General features: G+C 39.3%; 1 protein-coding gene across 1 annotated transcript in view; it reads right to left on the bottom strand.

The window, feature by feature from the left end:
- The window catches only part of PKIA (protein kinase (cAMP-dependent, catalytic) inhibitor alpha), an 85513-nt gene extending 79422 nt beyond the window's left edge, over nucleotides 1-6091 (bottom strand). The window contains exon 1 of the mRNA XM_008576267.1: nucleotides 6021-6091. The gene's annotated coding sequence lies outside the window, so the exon portion shown is untranslated. The remainder of the gene's footprint in view (nucleotides 1-6020) is intronic.
- Between the last annotated feature and the right edge of the window lie 202 nt (nucleotides 6092-6293).

Below are 6293 nucleotides of genomic sequence, written 5' to 3'. Positions count from 1 at the left end.
TGTTGCGCCCGCACCACGCTCAGCCAGCGAGCGGGAACCGGTCTCCACATGGGATCCGAACCCTCGGCGGGAGCGCTACTGCGCTCCCAAGCGGCGCACTGTAGCAGTGCGCCACCGGGCCGGCCCATTTGCATTCATTTTTAAGATAGTTTGAAATGGTTCCAGAAAATATAAAAACTCTCTCTGTTGAAGAAGATTATGATTTTTTTAGTCAATGTACATATCCAAATTGTAAATGTTTGGGCCTAATCTTTGACCCAACAATACCATTTCATAGGACTCCAAGAATTCTTCCATAAAAAGTAAAAGCACCAATATGTAATGACAATATGTACTATTTGTTATGTGCATTACCACATAGTTTGATAGCACAAAACAACTTGGAACTTAATAAATGTTTATCAATGAGTTTGAGTGAATAAATTATGGTACACTCACAGTACACATTACTAAGCATCTAGTAAATATGATACTAGATATCTTTTATGTAATAGACAGACAATGTATTGAAAATTTTTGCAATTAAAATTTACTATATGTACTATGTGGTATATACATAGAATGAAATAGCATTCTGCTTTAAAAAGGAATGAAATTCTGATACATGCTGAAATATGCATGAACTTTGAAAACATTATGCTAAGTGAAAGTAGCCAGATACAAAAGGATTAAGATTGCATGATTCCATTTATATGAGGTACCTAGAATAGGCAAATTCATAGGCACAGAAAGTAGAATAGTTTGCCAGGGTCTGAGGGGCACAGGATATGAAGGGTTATTATTTAATGGGTACAGAATTTCTGTCTGGGATAATGTGAAAGTTCTGAAAATGGACAGTGGTGATGGTTGTACAACATTGTGAATCTACTTAATACCAGTGAACTGTACACTTAAAAATGGTTAAAATGGTAAATTTTAGGCTATTTTACTACAATAAAAAATTTAAAAGCCTATAAAATCTACTACAAAATACAGCACAAATTTACTTCATATTGAGAACATTATGAAGTTTCCATGAAATTTCACTTATTTTAGAAGCTTATATACAGTTATTATCATATTTTGGGCACAAAAAAAGCTATTTGAGGGAATAGAAAGAAAGCAACAGTTTAAGTTGTCCTCTTGAATTTTCTATCTTTCTATCTACGTCTCTTTTTTTTTCTTCCTAGGTTAATGTCATTCTTGTCATACCTCTCTGAATACCAGCATCAGCAGAAAGCATGTTAGTTAGTGCCAGCCCTCTTAAGTATCAGCTAAGAATTTTACTGTGTAGCTCTTTCAGGCTGGCAATTGTTTTAGAACCTAAGAGGGATGAACATAACTTGTCATTCTTTCCCTAACTTGGTGAAAGCAAATATATTACTGCAGACAGCATTACCAGAAAAAAATAGTAACTTTGAGGCACATGTAAGTCCATCCTAAGAAACCTAAATATATTTCAAAGTAGAATGCACCACTCAACTGCTGGCAATGTTCTTCTACATTTCGTAGTACAGTACTCTGAGGATGAGAACTGTTTCTTTTTTGTAAAAATAATTTTGATTAGAAAACCCTAAATAGATCACTTGGAATGTGTAACATTCAGAGCTCCTCCTGGGATGCCTTTTCCATGAATCAAGGTCCTTTCAGCCACTACTCTCACTGGCACTTGCTTCCTACTCATCTCAGCTGTCTTTGTGCCAGGGCTAGTGAAGGGCTCTCATTTCAAGTCCCCAGCAGGGAGAACAATAGAAGGAGAACCTCACATCAAGCACAGAAAATGTGTGGGCTCATATAGGACACACATATTGTGAACATGAGCCAATAGTAGAGTTCTTTAGCTATTTACTACGGAGGGCTTTAGTGGGTCCTTAAACACCCTCAATTGTATGCAAAATTGTACGTGTGTGTGTTGATGCATGTACTTGGGGAGAAGATGCATGACCGAATTATCAAAGGGGATGCTTACAACTAAAATCTATGAAGCACTGAAAAGATTATCACAAAACAATTTAAAACTACTCTGATGGTTCTGACCTTATGTATTTAGAGTGCTTTTCCTCACTCCACAACACTTCAAAGAGCAATGTGGTAGTGTGGAAAGAATCCCTACCATTTAGGTGACATCTCTGAGCCATACTTTTCTCAATGCAAAATTAGCATATAGTAGAAGCATTAAATGAGACACCAGAGATGAAAGTCCCTAGCAGAGTGTCCTAAAACAAGATAAGTGTTCACATGGGTAAAGTGCCTTCCCCTGCTTAGAATGCAAGCACCTTGAAAGCAGGTACAATGTTTTCTTCAAAGATTTTGTTATGCTTACCATGCTTTTAATATATATATATATATATATGTTCACATACATTTAAGGGCATGTAAGCTCACACCACCATTTGTTGAATACAGTTATTTGAATATACTTTCACTATATTTACTATTATATAAGGATTTTTTTTAAGAAAAAAACTAAATTAGTATTTGCTTATATATTGAGAGCCTAACTTGGTTGGTGGAGAAGGGTAGGTAAATAGATATATATATATACCCCCAAGAAATAATAATTCATTTCTTTGCTAAAATCAAGTTGCAAATGTCTACTCTGACATAACTAGGCATGTGCTTTGTGTTGCAGGTGAAAAAAGGTTGTCAGTACAAGACCCTGTTCTCAAGGACTATTTTAGAAGAGCAGACAAAACATGTTCACAAGAAGGATAAACCAGGATACAGAGTGTTACAGGAATTTAGACAAGGGAGAAAGCACATCTGATAGGGGAAGGAAGGTGGGTATGGGGAAGGCTTCATGGAAGAGGCAGTGTCTGATGTGAGCAAGGATTCAACAGGTAGTAGCACGGGCTAAAGGAACAAATGAAGACACATGGGCATGATATCAAGGAGCACAAACTGGAAATAAAGGTCCCTTGGTTTAGGCTGAGCATGGGGTACTTTAAGGAATTACCGAGAAATGAGATTAAGATGTCTCAAGGTACCTGGTACAAATTACTTATGAATAATACTTTTTAAACACAACTATTTAATTCAAAAAGAACATAGAATAGAATTTATAAATAAAGACATCATGAACAGGGTGAAATATTACAGAAATGTGACAATTAAGAGGTCATGGACAACTTTCAAAATAGCATTTGTTTCTACCCATTCTCAGTGGAGGCACTGGTTGGATAGAAATGACATTTCTTCTTCAGCCTACTTACCCCTACCTTTTTTTCTTTTTCATTTTTCAAAATCTGAAGATAAGCCTATTTCAATTGCAGCTTATAGCAGTAAAGCAGCACCAGAAGATGTTGTTTTGTTATGAGAGGGCAACTTTTGACTTCTAAATTTGTACTAAGTTGCAGATAGCACGGACTGCCCGCCAGTCTAAACATTTTTTATATGATTGAAAAGCAATAGATTGACTTCGATTCTATCTTGTCAAATCTGTGAAAGTGCCTGCAGCTCATTTAGCATCTAATCATGCATATCCTTCTATTTTTCATTCTTTCTTTATTTCTGAACACCAGCCAATTGATTTTTCCTTTCCCTGGGAAGTGTTTATAGAAAAGGAAATAAAGTCATAAATCAGTTTCAGACAAAAAATCATACAGGTATTTCCACTTAGGCCTTCAAATTTAGAAAATTTCCTCAAAATTGTTTAACTATGACAAGGTCTAAATTCAGAAATTCCTTAAATTTAATTATCTTCCTCAGTGGCACCAAAATAAAAGTTAAATTTTCTAACTTGCTTTCTTTTTTCCCAACAAGGTTTCTCCAACTCCAGTCCATAACTTAGTGGATTAATCTCACCTGTAAAATCACTGCATTAGGTAGCACCAGTCCCTCGAACCTAATCCTATTTCTTGCTGAAGGTTCATTTTCTTCAGAAACCAAATAATAGACACTTTCAATTCTAACCATCATTGGGATACTCTTATGCATTGCTCTTGTGACTCTTAACATTACAGAAGTGTTTAATGTAATTCTCAGATCAATTACACTAATCTGTATTTCATATACCTTGGACTAATTTATTAAAAAGAATTATTATATTAACATTTGTTATTACTTATTCTTCAGAATAATGATTTATATGGTTAAGTAGTTTAATATTAGTCAAGAAAGGTGGTAAAATAGAAGGTTTTGTTGTTGATCTTGTTCTTTGTTACCTCTTCTAGTTGGTGTACCTGAGTCAAAATTCTACAGTCATGAAAATGTAATATTTTAAACCCAACCAATGCTCAACACATGATAATAACAACAACAACAAAAAATTGGTCCTGAGGTTTTCAAGATCCCAGGGGACAGTTCCTGGATTGGGCCACTTTGTAGTGGGCTTTGCCCACCCCCTCTGCTCTCTCTGCCTCGTAAACTGAAGGTGGAGACAAAGAAATTCAGATTCTTTATAAAAAGAGAATTTGTAATCAGAAAAGCAACACTAATATATAATAGAATTAAGAGGATTTTTCAGATCTTTGTCCAAAAGCAATATTGAAAAGAGGAAGGTCAGCAGAGGTAAATTTATCTATAAACTCTGCCCCTCTTTTTCACAGATCTTCTATTCTAACTTGCTAAAATAAAATTACACGGCTGTTGTGTCACACCATCTCTCTAATTTCAAGTTTAAAGATAATAGAGGTCCTTTTAGATAGAATATTGGTACACAGACACCTCACAATCTGGCTTATTGCAACTGTCCTGTGTTGGTGAAGTGGCACATTTGTAATCCCCATAACAGCCATCTTAACCATTTCACAGCATATTCTTCAAATGTACATCCTAGGTGGCCACAAAAATAGGCGCTTGAGCTCAGTAGCAAGGGGTCTCTGGGGGATATCCTAGGACAAGTGGTAGGAACCTGTAAATGGGGAGACTTAAGGACTTAAGGGGACTTAAGTATGCACAAATAACCCGAGGCTTAGGTTTAGGTGGGGCAGCTCCTTTAGCTTTCTGACTGCTTATGGGGAAAGCCTCTCTGAAAACTCTTTTGAGGTTATTGGGGAATTCTAGGGCAAACATGCTGTTTGCTTTCTGGGGAAGATTTGCCACAAATCCCAACAGCTAGTTGTCTCACAACCCAGCCGCACTAAAAAAGCTTCAACAGACACTGGATAGACAGGCATCACATTTTTACTCCCACCTATGCCTATGCATAGAGAGCCTCCTCACACCCAATATATTCTGTTGGTCCTCTTAAGCCTGCTGGCAGCCGCAGTGACTACCACGAAGGAGTTACGGGAATCCATGTTGGTAAAAAGCAGGATTTTCCATTCCATGTATTTCGGGGAAGGACCCAGGTGGTATTATATAGAGCAAATGCCCAATACGAAATGCTGTGTGAGCAATGCCCTTTCTGGGTCCTTGACAATATAGTCATGGACCCCGAGGCGGTGGACGGGAGCTGACAAGAGTTAGCCTGTGAATGGGCACATCTCCGAAAAAGATCAATGAAATGATTGACAGAAGATATGGTACATGGAGAAGCGATGTCAAGTGCTTCTCAACCCAAGCTGAATTCCGGGAGATAAGAGAAGTTTCTCCTCAAGATAAAGCCTCTTTCTAAAGGTTCAATCTTGAAGCAAGTGCTTTGACATTGAGATTCCATTCTGATGACTGGCAAGGGGGAGAACCGAGGACGACAGAAAGAGAGGGAAGACTTGCTTACTTCCCCAGGCTACTGCCAGGGACCTGCTGCTCCAGAACCGGAAAATAACCCAGCGAAGGGAGAAGGCAGAAAGGTGGAAGAGCGACTCAAATTGTTACATTTCGAATCCTCTTTAGTGTCTAAACGAACCTGGCACTGAAACGGTCGATCATCTTTAACAGGGTGCAGAGGTTGAACGCCTTCTTTGTTCGCCCGGTCACACCGCTCCTCCAGTCTCCCGCACTTGGCCGATCGACATTTCAGCCCCGGTAGCTGCTCCTTTTCCCGCTGCACAATGCAGCAGGGTTATCCCCCTTCTTCCCTCTGCACCGCGAACCCCGTATTAACCCAGCCGAGAGCACCGCGCAGTGTGGCCAAGGCTCAGAAGAGCCGGGCTGCTTACCTTCCCCGGGCGGAGTCAGCGCAGGTCCCGGGCGCCCGCTGTCCCGGGCCGCAGCCCCGCCGGCTGGGCCGAGTCTATCTGTCATCTTCTTCAACATCACCATTTATATGTGTGTTTTTGCAGTGGACATATGAATTTCTATTAATTCAGTGGCTTAAAATTCATTATTGGGGCTAGGACATTTGATATTCAAATTACCCCCTCCCAGCTGCAGCTGCCGCTCCCGCCGCCCAGCTCCGGCCGCATGAAGTCATCCCCCGCCCCGGGCCGGAT

Source organism: Galeopterus variegatus, unplaced genomic scaffold (genome assembly GCF_000696425.1).
Source record: "Galeopterus variegatus unplaced genomic scaffold, G_variegatus-3.0.2 Scaffold61, whole genome shotgun sequence".
Classification (NCBI taxonomy): Eukaryota; Metazoa; Chordata; class Mammalia; order Dermoptera; family Cynocephalidae; genus Galeopterus; species Galeopterus variegatus.
The sequence above is the reverse complement of the archived record's forward strand: the minus strand, read 5'-3'. Positions and strand labels throughout refer to the sequence as shown.